The sequence below is a fragment of the Triticum aestivum genome, chromosome 2B (assembly GCF_018294505.1).
Source record: "Triticum aestivum cultivar Chinese Spring chromosome 2B, IWGSC CS RefSeq v2.1, whole genome shotgun sequence".
Taxonomy (NCBI): domain Eukaryota; kingdom Viridiplantae; phylum Streptophyta; class Magnoliopsida; order Poales; family Poaceae; genus Triticum; species Triticum aestivum.
The window spans coordinates 266,277,157-266,293,050 of record NC_057798.1 but is presented as its reverse complement, the minus strand read 5'-3'; positions in this window follow the sequence as shown (position 1 = coordinate 266,293,050).

The window sequence follows — 15,894 nt, the reverse complement described above, 5'->3', positions numbered from 1 at the left end:
GCCTCGTCGTCGCAGTCCTTGCCAGCGGCGGCCACCTCCGCCACCGGCTGCCGGTACCGCCAGCGGGCGAGGCGGATCTCTCGGGCGAAGCGGTAGGACTCGAGCAGCATTTCCTGCTCCGCCAGGTCCGCGTTCGGCGCGACCACCCTGCCGGAGGCGACCCGCTCATCCGCCCGTAGATGCTCCTGGTGGAGGTTGTGTGTCACGTCCAATATGCGATCCTATCCGGGAGGAACTCGAAGGTCCCACCAAGGATAGAGACGCATATTGAAGACGCTTTTGCAAGGTGGATATCATTACATCCTACAGTTACATAATAGATGAGGATACATACAAAAGGCATACAATGCCACATGAATACAACAACATCATACATAAGAGCAACATCCGACTACGGATGAAACACAAACAGAAACTCAACCGACATCCACCCTGCTAGCCCAGGCTGCCGACTAGGAACCTATCCCCTCATCAAAGAAGAAGAAGCAGAAGAACTCCAAAGCAAGCAAACGTCGCTCTCACGTCAGATTATCGCATTACCTGCACACCTGCAACTGTTGTTGTAGTAAACTATGAGCCACGAGGACTCAGCAATCCCATTATCATGGGTATCAAGACTAGCAAAGCTTAATGGGTATGGAAATGGATAAGTGGTGAGGTTGCTGTCGGTGTCAAAACCGGCGGATCACGGGTAGGGGGTCCCGATTTGTGCGTCTAAGGCTAATGGTAACAGGAGGCAGGGGACACAATGTTTTACCCAGGTTCGGGCCCTCTCGATGGAGGTAAAACCCTACTTCCTGCTTGATTGATCTTGATGATATGAGTATTACAAGAGTTGATCTACCACGAGATCGTAGAGGCTAAACCCTAGGAGCTAGCCTATGATGATTATAATTGTTCTTGTCCTACGGACTAAACCCTCCGGTTTATATAGACATCGGAGGAGGCTAGGGTTACACAGAGTCGGTTACAAAGAAGGAGATCTAACATTCGAATCGCCAAGCTTGTCTTCCACGCAAAGGAGAGTCCCATCCGGACACGGGACGAAGTCTTGAGTCTTGTATCTCCACGGTCCAACAGTCTGGCCAAAGTATATAGTCCGGCCGTCTGGATACCCCCTAATGCAGGACTTCCTCAGTAGCCCCCGGACCAGGCTTCAATGACGATGACTCCGGCGTAGATTGTCTTCGGCATTGCAAGGCGGGTTCCACCTCCGAATACTCCAAAGCAAACCTCGAACACTTAGATCGTGTCCGGCTCTGCAAGACGATTTTCACATACCACCGTAGAGAGAACGATATTCCACAAATATAATCCTTGTCGAAGCAGAGATCATGTCCCCTTATCACGGGATTCTCATCAATACGGGTACGGGTAACCCAACCGCACCGTCAATTGTGGCGCTTGGGAAATAAGCAATTTTTAACGGGCAAGTGGGGAGGCGCACCATTTTCGTCGCCTCTATAAAGGGATAAGGGTCCCCCATTTTCACCCGCGCCTTCTTCCTCCTTTGCTTATCCATTCTCGCACCCTCGAGCTCCAGCGCCCTAGTTCACGCCTTCTCCGCACAGCCAAACATGTCCGGAGCGGGAGGCAAGTGGGTGGCCTCCACCGTCAAGGAGGAGCACATTACGAAGCTCCGGGCGACCGGATACTTGGCCGCAGATATCGCGCACCGGCTGCCGGACGCAGGGCAGATGATTCCGACTCCGGGACCCCATGAGAGGGTCGTGTTCCTCGCCCACTTTCGTCAGTGGACTGGGATTCCCCCTCCACCCATTCGTCCGTGGGCTCATGTTCGATTACGGGCTGGATTTTCATGATCTGGCACCTAACTTCATCCTCAACATCTCGGCGTTTATCGTTGTGTGCGAGGCCTTTCTCCGCATCAGGCCCCAGTTTGGCCTGTGGCTAAATATCTCCAACGTAAAGCCAAAGATAGTGGTCGGCCAGTAGGTGGAGTGTGGTGGCGCCATGGTGGGCAAGATGCCCAACGTCACCTGGCTCGAAGGCTCCTTTGCGGAGACCGTGAAGGGATGGCAATCGAAGTGGTTCTACATCACCGAGCCGCGCGACGCCAACTGGGTGGCGGCCCCCGAATTCTGATCCGGCATCCCTGTGCGGCTCACTTCCTGGAAGAGGAAGGGCCTGGCCTGGGGCACATCCGCAGAACTGATCGGACTCCAAAACTGTGTCAAAAACATGATAACCAAGAGTATCAAGCTGGTCAATGTGGTCCAGGTCATGCTATTTCACCGGATTCTCCCGTGTCAGAGACGGGCATTCAACCCGTGGGAGTTCGACGCGGCCCAACACCAGACACTGCAAGAGCTCTTTGACACGACACACAAAGACGCCTGGAAGGTGTTGTTCAAGGCCAGCGAGGTTCCTGCCCCCACCTCTGAGGACCGCGGACTCAGCGCCAGGCACCAGGCCAACACGGTAAGCATTCTATATTCCAAGATGTGCCTTTCCCTAGTATATTCGTGGGAGAAACTTAGGCCACTATGCTGATTTTAACAGGAATATGTGGCGACGGCGGAGCGGATCGACTGTCCGGCTCCGTTGCCTGAGGACCCAGCAGACGAACTCCTGACGGAGATGCTGGCTCCGGCACCCTATGAGGTGCCGAATAAGAAGGCCAAGAAAAAGGCCACAGGGACCAGAAGAAGTTCCCGGTGCAACATGGTGTTGGACTCATCGTCCGAAGACACCAGGGCGCACTCCTCCAACGACAACGAGGAGGAGGAGGAGGAGGAGGAGGAGGAAAACCCTCTCCCCGAAAATGAAGGGGGGAAGAAGAGGAAGGCCACCCTTTCCGGGGAGGCCGAAGGGTCCAAGAAGGGACGGACCCTCCCTCCGGACCACTCCACAACCGCCGCCTATAGCGAGGAGGAGTGGCTACCTAAGGGCAAGCCCCTAGTGAGATCGTAAGTATCTGCACTCTATAATACTTTTAGTGCGACTTAGCTTCATAGTTTGTTATAACACCAAACACGCATATGCAGTCCGGCTAGATCCCATCCCGAGGTATCCTCTTCGGATGGGTCTCTGAGTGATTCGGCAATGAATTCACTCCCGACGGCCACCTCCCCTCGGCCTGCGGATGACACGGAGGTGTGGTCCCAAAGGATACCAAAGCAGGGGGAGGCGGCTCTGGAGACGCCCCAAGGCGAAATTCCAGACGCCGGGCACATGGCGAGTAAGATCCCCATGGATCATGCTGACGAGAGCCGCAGCAAGTCGGGCTCCCAGCCGGATACTGCATCGAAACCTCCAAAGGCTCCAGATTCGGGTAGGCGGCCCCTCGCTAGGGAGGGCGAGTCGGCTATGCCGATGACCTCCGTTGCGCCAGAGGCGTTGGATGGTCTGCTGGAAGTGCTTCATGGCGCTTCCGTGGATGAAGAGCACCGTACTCTTATGAGTACGGTGATTCAGAAGGTTCGGTCCGCCAAAAGTGGATTAACCGAAGCCTGCACCAGCCTCCTGGCAGGCTTTGAGGTAAGTAATCAAAAGTGTGAGAAATTATCACCCAATAGACAGTAGCCCCTGATACTCTGTTTGGTGTTCGGAAAGAAAAGCCAAACGGAGGGTCAACTCTAAACCGCAGGAGTCTAACAGTATGTGTCTATGTGAATAAGTAGGCAGTGCTGCTTGCCGCTGCTGCCCGCACAACAGAGGTCACCGGACTCCAACGGGACCTGAAGCAGGCCGAAGAGGAGCTCAGCCTCATGAAGAGGCAGCTCGAAGAGAACAAAGGTGAGTGATACCCCATACATGTGTCGTATAGAGGGGAAAAAATTGGTGACGCTAACAAAAAGCGTCATTTTTTTAATAGGGGCCATGACCGAAGTGGCGGCCCTGAAGAAAGCGCTATCCGAGGCCGAAGACAAGGCGGCCACGGAGCGCATTGAGCGTGAAAAGCAAGATGCTAGGGTGGGCGAGGTACAACAAGAGCTCCAGGAGCTCGGCAAGAAGTTCGAGTCCTTGGAGCGTGACTTCAAGACGAAAGAGTCTGAGCTTGCGAAGGCCCTTCTGAGCACGAAAGACGCCAAGGCCGAAGCCCAAAAGGCCCAGCAGGAAATCCAGGCGGCCAAGAAGATAGCGGCGGGTAAGGCATTCATTATGCAAAGCAAGCATGTGGAGGAGACATTTCTTTTACTTACCCGAATTCGGAGCTCTCCAGGGGCATTCGCAGATCTGCCACGCAGCATATCGGATGCCACGGAGTTCTACCGTGCCGAAGAGGGGAGCTCGACGGAGAAGCTGTTCTGGTCCCAGTATGCTGGAGCCGAACACCCAATGCCTCTGAGTGACCAACTGAAGCAATTGGTTGAACTCCACAGGGCGGCCGAAGTGGCCATGAAGGACTTCATAGTCCGGATGTGGCCTGGTGAGCCCCTGCCCGACAGCTACTTCGGCCTTATAAAGCGGATGGTAAATGCCTGTCCGCGGCTTGAAGTTATCAAGCGATCCGTTTGTATTGAGGGTGCCCGCCGGGCCTTTGCCCGTGCAAAAATGCATTGGGCCAAGCTGGATGCAGAGAAGCTGGTGAAGGATGGACCGCCGGAGGGCAAGGCGCATCGCTACCCCGAGAAATATTATGATGGCGTTATGAAAGGCGCTCGTCTCGTGGCCGATGAATGTACCAAGGACACAATCTTTGAGTGAATGTACTCATGTCGTCTTTGTAATATGAAAACGAATTTGTTTGCGCTATATGGCGCTTTGTTGATTTAAAATATTACCTTCTGTGCGGCTGTTTATAAATTCTGAAAGTAGGCCAGTCGTCGGCTTCTGCCCCCACGTAACTAGTACTGGGGTGTTCGTGGAAAACCCAAACACTCTTTATCCAAATTTTTGGTCCTTGAAGGAGGTGTTTGGCGCAGCGAACAAGGCAATCGGACTATGCGGCTTTATAACTCTCACTTAGCCATAGAAGTCTACAATTTTAAATTTTGGCGAAGCCCCTAGAATTTGGAAAGACGAATTGGGGCGCTATACACGCCTAAATCGGACAAGGCCGATTCCTCGCCTGAAGCGGAAAAAATCTTTAAGGATTTTAAGACCTCTCGAACAGCGACCAGCTCTCGCCGCATCATGACAGTCAGTTTTCGGCTTTCTCTACTGAGGTGCTCGTCCAGAAGAATCGGGACACAATCGTAGTAGTTCTCCCTGCGCTACCTTAGCCGATATAACGGAACGTAAGGTACCAAAACAAGGGAGCCGGGCAAACCCAACTATTGACCCAAGACATGATTCGGAGCTGATGCATATAATGCTATAAGTTTGGGGTGCCGCACTGTTGAAAGTGTTCGGACTTATCTTGCTGTATTATGGGGCACCATAAGAAGCCCCTGGCAAACTGAATGTACCAAAGCGTACGGATTCAATATTAAATAAACATTTTTAGGGAAAATGTGAAGATCGGAATAATAAGCTGACGCTATATATTTTTCCCCATTGTTAAATAACACTCCCAAGCGTATGTGTACAATTAGTGCATTAAGCAGAAGCAAATAGGACTATTTGACATGTCCTATCCAAGGGCGGGCCGCATGCGGGTATGTAAAACAGGTATAACGATCAGTGACAAATACCACCTGGGTATTCCCTATGTGCGCAAAGCTTTTTGCCTCCTTGGTTTTCTCTCCTATGATAAGCTCGATGATCTGGTTCTCTGAGGGGTCTGCCCGAAAGTAGGGTCCTGAAAGAGAAAGAAGGTTATTTAAAGTATGTGGCGGTTGAACAGCAATGTGGACCGCGTCACCGTTGCGCCTCCGCCTATGCCCATGGTATTTTGAGTGTGTAACTATGTATGCGCGGCACAAATGCTGCCTGAATGGGGCTAGGACGGAGGTCGGACTGCTAGTCACGCTCTTGGCGTGCCTGGTGATCCTGTTGCACGGTACTCTGGACTCGCTTGACGGTGTTCGGGGTTGTTGTCGTCAGATTGGTGGTTTGTCGAAGAAGGTTGCTTTGTACTTCTGCCACGAGGGCTGCAGTGTGCTCTTCTATACAGAGAGAGTGGTTTGTATTTCCATTGACTGTTATAACCTCGCGAGGTCCTGGCATCTTGAGCTTGAGGTATGCATAGTGTGGTACCGCATTGAATCGAGCGATGCGGTTCGTCCAAGCAGTGCATGATAGCCACTACGAAAAGGGACAATATGGAAGATTAACTCCTCGCTTCGGAAGTTATCCGGGGATCTGAAGACCACTTCCAGTGTTATGGAGCCCGTACAACGGGCCTCTACTCCTGGAATTACACCTTTGAAGGTGGTTTTGGTGGGCTTGATCCTTGAAGGATCGATGCCCATTTTGTGCACTGTGTCCTGATAAAGCAGGTTCAAGCTACTGCCACCGTCCATAAGGACTCGCGTGAGGTGGAACCCATCGATGATTGGGTCTAGGACCAATGCGGCTGAACCACCGTGACGGATGCTGGTAGGGTGATCCCTACGATCAAAAGTGATCGGACAGGCTGACCATGGGTTGAACTTTGGGGCGACTGGCTCCATCGCATAGACGTCCCTTAGTGCTCGCTTTTGTTCCCGTTTAGGAATGTGGGTGGCATAGATCATATTTACCATTTTCACCTGGGGAGGAAATTTTTTCTGTCCCCCATGTTCGGACGCCGGGGCTCCTCGTCATCGTCGATGTGTAGCCCCTTGTCCTTGTTTTTGGCATTTATTTTGCCGGCCTGTTTGAACACCCAGCAATCTCTGTTAGTGTGGTTGGCTGGCTTATCAGGGGTGCCGTGAATTTGGCACGAGCGATCAAGTATGCGGTCCAGACTGGACGATCCCTGATTGTTTCTTTTGAACGGCTTTTTCCGCTGACCGGATTTTGAGCCACTGAATCCGGCATTGACTGTCGTGTCTTCGGTGTTGTCGCCATTGTTCCGACGCTTGTGTCTGTTGCGCCGTGGCTTGCCGTTACTATCGCGGACATCTGAAGTGCCGGAGGTTCTAGGCGTGGTGCTACTGCGAGCCAACCAGCTGTCCTCGCCCGCGCAGAAGCGGGTCATGAGTGTCGTGAGGGCCGCCATGGACTTCGGTTTTTCTTGGCCAAGGTGCCGGGCGAGCCACTTGTCGCGGATATTATGCTTAAAGGCCGCCAAGGCTTCGGCGTCCGGACAGTCGACAATTTGGTTCTTTTTAGTTAGGAACCGAGTCCAGAATTTCCTGGCTGACTCTCCGGGCTGTTGGGTAATGTGACTCAAGTCGTCAGCATCCGGTGGTCGCACGTAGGTGCCTTGGAAGTTGTCGAGGAACGCGTCCTCCAGGTTTTCCCAACTGCCGATGGAATTTGACGGCAGGCTATTCAGCCAGTGCCGGGCCGGTCTTTTGAGTTTAAGGGGAAGATACTTGATGGCATGTAGATCGTCACCGCGGGCCATGTGAATGTGGAGAAGGAAATCTTCGATCCATACCGCGGGGTCTGTTGTGCCATCGTATGATTCGATGTTTACGGGTTTAAACCCTTCTGGGAATTCGTGATCCATCACCTTGTCAGTGAAGCAGAGGGGGTGTGCGGCACCTCTATACCGGGCTATGTTGCTACGCAGTTCGAATAAGTCTGGTCGGCTATGTTCGGCCCGGTCGGACTTGTTGATAGTGTATCCGGCGTGACGATCATCGTCACGTGTTGGGGCGCACCCCCGTGATCCGTAGATCGATCTTGGCTGTCCTGCCTTGTTTTCCATTATGTCTCGCAGGTCCTGCTTATTTCCCCGGGCCGTAGTGTATAGGCGTGGGGGTGCGGGCTGGTATTCGGGCTGCTACGCCGTTTTATCCCGGCCACGAGGTGGCCGGTCAGCCTCGTCCTGTGCTGGTACTATAGGCTCCTCCTCGAGTTGAGGTAGCAACTTGTGCTTTGGGTAACCTTTGGTGTGGCGCTCGAGTCCATATTCCTCGGCTGCCAGGACTTCAGTCCATCTGTCTGTGAGCAGATCTTGATCAGCTTGGAGCTGCTGCTGCTTCTTTTTCAGGCTTCTCGCAGTGGCCATAAGCCGGCGCTTGAAGCGCTCCTGCTCTACGGGATCCTCAGGCACGCCGAATTCATCATCGCCGAGGCTCACCTCGTCTTCGGAGGGGGGCATGTAGTTGTCCTCCTCCAGGTATCCGTCCGTCGCCTGTTCGTCTGGGCTGACCTGCCCGTCTTCCTGTTCGGCCTGCTCGAAGGCAGGCTGATCGGGATTGTATTCATCTTCGGCACCATCCGGATTGTTTTCGTCTCCTGTGCCGGTATTGCTGTGGCGGGGCTTGGAGCGGCGCCGATGACGCCCATGCTTTGATTTCTTCCTTGAGGGGTTATCCTCCATTGCCTCATCGCCATTGGTTTCTTTGGGAGTGTCCACCATATATATATATATATATATATATATCATACGAGGAGGTGGCTGTCCAGCGTCCCCTGGGCGGTGGTTCCTGTTCTTCTCCTGCATCATCGTCTACATCATCGATGTCTTCAGAGTCGAAGTCAAGCACGTCGGTCAAGTCGTCGACAGTGGCAATGAAGTGGGTGGTGGGTGGGTAACGAATTTCCTCATCGCCTGCTTCCCACTCGAGCCGGACATAGTTCGACCAAGAGTCTCCTGACAAAGAGAGAGACTTTAATGAATTCAGCATGTCGCCAAAGGGCGAGTGCTGGAAGATATCCGCAGCGATGAACTCCATTACCGGAACCCAACCAGATTCGGCGGGCTCAGGGGCGCGCGGTCTGGAACCTACAGCCAGACACAAGTCCGGGGGTCCAGCGACACAGACTTCCTTGGGGGTGGAGTCCGTGTTCGGCTCTACCGCCGATGCGTATACGGCCTCCGGGACGGGGTCCATCCACCCGTCCTCGGACGACGCGATCTACCCTGGATTTAGGTCTGGAGCTCTTGCAGGTGCGATATCCCGAGTATTGTCTGACAACAGGTTTAAGCCGTGCTCATCATGACTGTTTGGCGCTCCTGGCGTAGGCCCAAATCTGTCGAAGACCAAGTCTCCGCGGATATTGGCCGTGTAGTTCAAGTTTCCGAACCTGACCTGATGGCCAGGGGCGTAGCTGTCGATCTGCTCCAGATGGCCAAGCGAATTGGCCCACAGTGCGAAGCCGCCGAACACGAAGATCTGTCCGGGGAGAAAAGTCTCACCCTGGACCGCGTTGTTGTTGATGATTGAAGGAGCCATCGAGCCTTGCAGCGACGACACAGAGGAACTCTCAATGAAAGCACCAATGTCGGTGTCAAAACCGGCGGATCTCGGGTAGGGGTCCCGATCTGTGCGTCTAAGGCTAATGGTAACAGGAGGCAGGGGACACGATGTTTTACCCAGGTTCGGGCCCTCTCGATGGAGGTAATACCCTACTTCCTGCTTGATTGATCTTGATGATATGAGTATTACAAGAGTTGATCTACCACGAGATCGTAGAGGCTAAACCCTAGGAGCTAGCCTATGATGATTATGATTGTTCTTGTCCTACGGACTAAACCCTCCGGTTTATATAGACACCGGAGGAGGCTAGGGTTACACAGAGTCGGTTACAAAGAAGGAGATCTAACATCCGAATCACCAAGCTTGTCTTCCACGCAAAGGAGAGTCCCATCCGAACACGGGACGAAGTCTTGAGTCTTGTATCTCCACGGTCCAACAGTCCGGTCAAAGTATATAGCCCGGCCGTCCGGATACCCCCTAATCCAGGACTCCCTCAGTTGCAGCAAGCGACCAAGCAATGTATGGTGGCTAACTTACGAGTACAAGAATAAGATGAGAAGCTACACAAACGGTCGCAAACTAGTAATGATCAAAAAGTGATCCCGAACTACTTACGTTCAAACATAACCCCACTATGTTCTCTTCTTGACTCAATCAAAAAGAGACCCTCGCGGTTACGTATGTGATAGCCTGCCTTATTAGGGATGATAGACTAGTCATATAAATAGGGAATTCCTTCTTTTCCCGAAGCCCATCCGGACATAACTCCAAAGTTAAGCGTGCTCAGCTTGGAGTAATTTCAGGATGGGTGGCTGAATGGGAAGTTGGTCCCGGGTGCGCACGAGTGAGGACAAAGTGCGTAGGAAAGACTAATATTGATCTATGGGGTCAGTCTAGATCCTGCCAGGAGTAACGACCACCGGCGGGTGTGTCTGGAGCGTTACAAGTTGGTATCAGAGCTGACCCTCGCGGTTACATGGATGTTTGCGGACAGGTGCGCGGTCATGTTGTGCATGACGTTTATGACCCGTCGTGGTACACGACATGACACATGCGCCGGACTAGATGCACGAACGTATGTGCCAAGAGGGAACGTTCCTGTGGCCCGACGAGGACGTCGGTTCCTCTGAGTGGGGGTGTATATGATAGCCTGGCTTATTAGGGATGATAGACTACTCACATCAATAAGGAATTCCTTCTTTTCCGGAAGCCCATTTGGACAGAACTCCAAAGTTAAGCGTGCTCATCTTGGAGTAATTTCAGGATGGGTGACCGACCGGGAAGTTGGTCCCGGGTGCGCAAGAGTGAGTATAAAGTGCGCTGGAAAGACTAGTATTGATCTGTGGGGCCAGTCTAGATCCTGCCAGGAGTAACGACCACCGACGGGTGTGTCCAGGGCGTTACACTGTGGTTGTAGTTGGTGCCGGCATGCGCCTCCTGGAACTGGTCCACCCGTGCCATGTCCATATAATGGGTACGGGCCTCACCGATTGTCATGGTGCCCAGCGAGGATCGAGTGGAGGAGGAGGGTGCCGCAGAGGAAGAGGAGGGTGGCGCTGGCTCGTTATCGGATGCCCATTTGCATGTCATCGTTGGAGGCGTCGTCCGTCTGTCTGTAGGCCTGCCAGTCGGCAGCAATGGCGGTCATGGCCTTCTTCTGCTTCGATGTCAGCCCGTCCCTGAGAGCTTTGGCGGCGGAGGGATTCATGGCAGGGAGTGGTGCAGAGAGGGATGACTGTGGCTATGGCCGGGACAACAGTTTATATAGCACCGATGGGCGGCAGAGGAACGAACGGGTGGCGCCGGAGGAGATGCCTTGGCAACCGCGTGCCATAAATGCGGGCGGCAAACTGATGGACGGGCGGCCGTCATGTTGTTTGGACGCACGCCGGTCGCCTGCACCGGGAAGTGGTGCGGGCGGCGCTATCTCGGCCAACATGCCGCTTCAATGTCGGCGCCAGTGAGCAGCCGCGTTCGCTCTGGTCGAGAATAAATACGGGCGCTGACGCTTTGGAGAGGCGTCGACAGAAAACACACGAGATGGAGAGGTTTTTTTGGGTGGGCTAGGACGGTCAGAAGCGAGCTTGGATTGGTCCCGACTCCCCAAAAACCTACCCCAGTTTTGTCTTCGATTTGACGAGGAAATCACGTCCAGACTACGCCGCGGATTGATACAGAACCGGGGTGGATGGCTTTCACGGTCTGGGTCGCAATTTGAACGGTTGTGGGAGGTTTAGTAATTCACATTGGATGCCCTTAGTCCCGGCAACAAGGACAAAAAAATAAGGTTGTTTTAGGCGAAAATTATTGTTGCAACGGCGGTTCCCCACGACCGTGCAAGCTGCGCTCCCATACATACTTGACGCGTCACCGAACGCTTCCCATTGGACTTGGCCCTCGGGCATCATATCATACCAAACCAACCTTAAGGCCGGTCAAGCCGGACGAGACTTGTCTGCTTCCTTCGCGTGCTTTTATCCGTGCTCCCGCGTACGTGGCTTAATTTGATTCGAACAAAATAAGGTTCGGTCCCACCCCCTTAAAATCAAGGGTGATTAGATTAGAAAGAAAAAAGAAAAAAAACAGCCGTAGAATGAAGTGGGAGCATGGATGGAAGCATAGTAAGGAAGCAGGCAAGCCAGATCCGGTCAAGCCATGCAATGCAAATGCTAGTACTACTACTTTAATATACTTCCTTTTTAAAGGAGAGAGATGTAACGTACAAACACGGTACTATCTCTTCCTGACGATGTGGATTACTCACAAGAGCAAGTTAATCGCGTACGTGACAGGTCGTCCGTATGTGTGTGGGCAAGAATTTTGTTGCTTAGTGCCAAAGCATGCCCCTGCTTTCTTTCTTTAAGTATAAACCAGCTAATTGATGCGCTAAGACTCCTGATGTGCCTTCCTACTACTCCTTTTCATTCAAAAAGATGGATATTCCGGCCTCACACAGTCATCTTTATTAAATTTGTTAACATAGTCTGAAGAAATAAATGTAAAGATCAACCCAAAGTTATCTTTCAGGCGAACAAAGTTGCTACATCTACAAGTATAATGTTGTGCCCCGACCGCATCAATGCACAACATATAATCCAATGGCCTCATGAAGCCACCCTTGGTAAGCCAAGAGCACCAACCGGTCTAGGCGACCCACAACGTGCACCCCATGCGCATACTCTAGGATCCGTCACCTTCATCTTACGTCAGTCCATCTTCTGGAGGGATCATCGTATTTACCTTGCCAGACCCACCTACCATTGAAGTCACCACGATTCAAGACAACCCCACCAGCTTGCGTGCGTCTGCGCCATGCTGCCGAGACCCGTTGTCTTTAATATGGTAGATGTAACACCGCTTCACCTGTTGGCCCATTCAACCAGTATATGCTCCAAAACAACGCCCCCAGGAGAAGGAACGACACCAAAGTCTCCGTCATCATCCAATCCGGGAGACCCAGATCTAGATTTCCCCCGAAGCAGATGCCCGCTGGAGGAAGAGGGGCAGACCATGTGCATCTGCTAACAAACCCAAATATTGCCTGCCACCACATAGCTCTCACGGCGACGCCTTCAAGAAGGACGCAACAGCTTGAGCGTTGTCGCCGCCCACTGCAGTTAGGGTTTTCACCCCAGAAGCATTAGGTGGGAATAGGTAGGGCAGACCCAAACGACGTCTCTAGGAAGAAGACCGGCGCCCTCGGGCGCCGTTGCTGTCTTGGCCGGCCGGAGTCGACCAGTGAGTTATCCCGATCTGGATCTCAACCACCCACTCTGCCCAAGTCCGGTCACCAACTAGCATCCAACATGGACATGTACAGTGAGACATAGCGCACCTAGTAGGGAATGGAGGTAGAGGATAGATCTTACCCGACCCGCCAGTGGATCGACGGTTGATACGTCTCCAACGTATCTATTTTTCTTATTTTTTCATGCTATTATATTATCAATCTTGGATGCTTTCTATGCATTTTTATGCTATTTTATATCATTTTTTGGAACTAACATATTAACCTGGTGCTCAGTGTCAGTTCCTATTTTTTTTTGCTTGTTTTTTGTTTTTTCAGAAAATCGGTACCAAACGAATTCCAAACACGATGAAACTTTACGGTGATTTTTTTCTGGACTAGAAGGGACCCTAGAAGGTTCAGGAGGAGGCCAGAAGACCTATGGGAGAGCCACGAGCTCACGGCTAGCGCCCCTGAGCTCGTGGGTCCAACACAACTTTGTTTGACTGAATTCTACCTCTACAAATATACAAATATTCTCAAACTAACATAGAGACACCCGAAACACTTTCTCCGTCGCTGCAACCTTCTGTTCTTCCGCAATCCCATCTGGTGGCCTCGTCCGGTACTCTGCCGGAGGGGGCATAAATCACGGAGGGCTCCTACATCATCCTTGCTGCCTTCCAATGATGCGTGAGTAGTTCACCATAGACCTACGGGTCCATAGCTAGAAGCTAGATGACTTCTTCTCTCTTTTTGATCTTCAATACAATGTTCTCCTCAATCTTCTTGGAGTTCTATTTGACGTAATCTTCTTTTGCCGTGTGTTTGTTGGGATCTGATGAATTATGGATTTGTGATCGGATTATTCAATGAAACTAATTGAGTCTTTTCTGAACTTTATTATGCATGATTCTTATAGCTTTGTATTTATCTCCAATCTTTCCGTTTGGTTTGGCCAACTAGATTGATTTATCTTCAGTGGTAGAGGTGCTTTGTAATGGGTTCAATCTTGCAGTGTCCTCACCCAGTGACATAAGGGGTAGCGAGGCACGTATTGTATTGTTGCTATTAAGGGTAAAATGGCGGGGTTTAATCATATTGCTTGAGTTTGCTCTGTCTACATCATGTCATCGTGCTTAAGGCGTTACTCTATTTGTCATGAACTTAATACCATAGATGCATGCTGGATAGCGGCCGATTGGTGGAGTAATTGTAGTAGATGCAGGAAGGAGTTGGTATACTTGTCACAGACATGATGCCTATATGCATGATCACTGCCATGAATACATCATAACTATGCACTTTTCTATCAATTTCCCAACAGTAATTTGTCTACCCACCGTATGCTAATGTTTCGATAGAGAAGCCTCTAACAAAAACTATAGCCTCGGGGTCTACTTTAATCATATTATAAAAACCAAAAATACCTTGCTACAATTTATTTACTTTTATTTTGTTTTGCAATTTAATCATCTACCTATACGAGATTTGACCCTTGCAATTAATTAGTTCAAGGGGATTGACAACCCTATCGCCCACATTGGGTGCAAGTATTTGCTTTTGTGTGTGTGCGGGTGCTGCTCACTAGGATTTGGTTGGTGCTCCTTCTAGTTCGATAAAACTTTGTTCTCAACTGAGGGAAATACTTTCGCTACTATATTGCTTCACCCTTCCTCTTCGGGGGAAATCCCAACACGACTCACAAGTGGCAGAAAGAAGTTCTGGCGCTGTTGCCGGGGAGACATCATGAAATCACTACAAGTACCATCACTCAAACTATCATCCACTTGCTCTACTTTTTATTAGCCCTACTATTTGCCTCTTTTTTATCTCCCCCACCTCTTAAAAAATGAAAAACACAAAAATATTTTACTTTGTTAGTTTGCTTATTTGCTTTCTTGGTCACTATGTCTCAAGAGAACACTAAGTTGTGTGATTTCTCTAATACTAATAATAATGGTTTTATTAGTACTCATATTGCTTCTCTCGCCACTAGTGCGGAGCCAATTGATATTAATGATGCATTATTAAATCTTGTTATAAAAACAATTTTCTGGAAATCCTAATGAAGATGCTGCATCCCATCTTAATATCTTCGTTGAATTATGTGATACGCAAAAGAAAAAAGATGTGGATAATGATATGATTAAGTTGAAATTATTTACTTTCTTGCTAAGGGATTTTGATAAAACTTGGTTTTCATCCTTGCCTCGCAATAGTATTGATTCATGGGATAAGTGTAAGGATGCTTTTATTACCGTGTATTTTTCTCCCGCTAAGATTATTTCTCTTAGAAATCAAATTATGATTTTTAAGGAACTTGAGCAGGAACATGTTGCATAATCTTGGGAGAGAATTAAATTAGTGAATAGAAATTGTCCCATTCATGGTTTAAGCTTATGGATGATAATACAAAATTTCTATGCGGGACTAAACTTCGTTTCTAGAAATTTTCTAGAGTCTGCTGCAAGTGGTACCTTTATGGAATTGTCCCTCTCATGGTTTAATCTTTGTTGGCATGGGTGTCTTACATGGGTTAGCATTTGTCATGTCAAACTTCTCTAGAATTCCTTGAGGTATTTTGTTTGAGATAAGAAAATTCCTTCTTGAAATTGTTGCATTTGAAATCCGAGAAATAACTTCAAATCCGCATTGAGTGACATTTCAAAGTTCTTGGTCATGGAAGCCGCAAACTTCTTGCACAAATGAATGTTAGGAGAACCAAAAAATGATATCATATACATAGATTTGGCATAAGATCAAATCACTCTTATCCCTCTTAGTAAAAAGAGTGGGATCGATCACCCCTCTCACAAAACCATCATGAGTAAAAACTTCTTATGATGATTGTACCAAGCACGAGGTGCTTGTTCAAGGCCATACAAAGCCTTATGAAGTTTCTACACATAGTCTTTGTGATCGGGATCAACGAACCCAGGTGGTTATGATACATATACT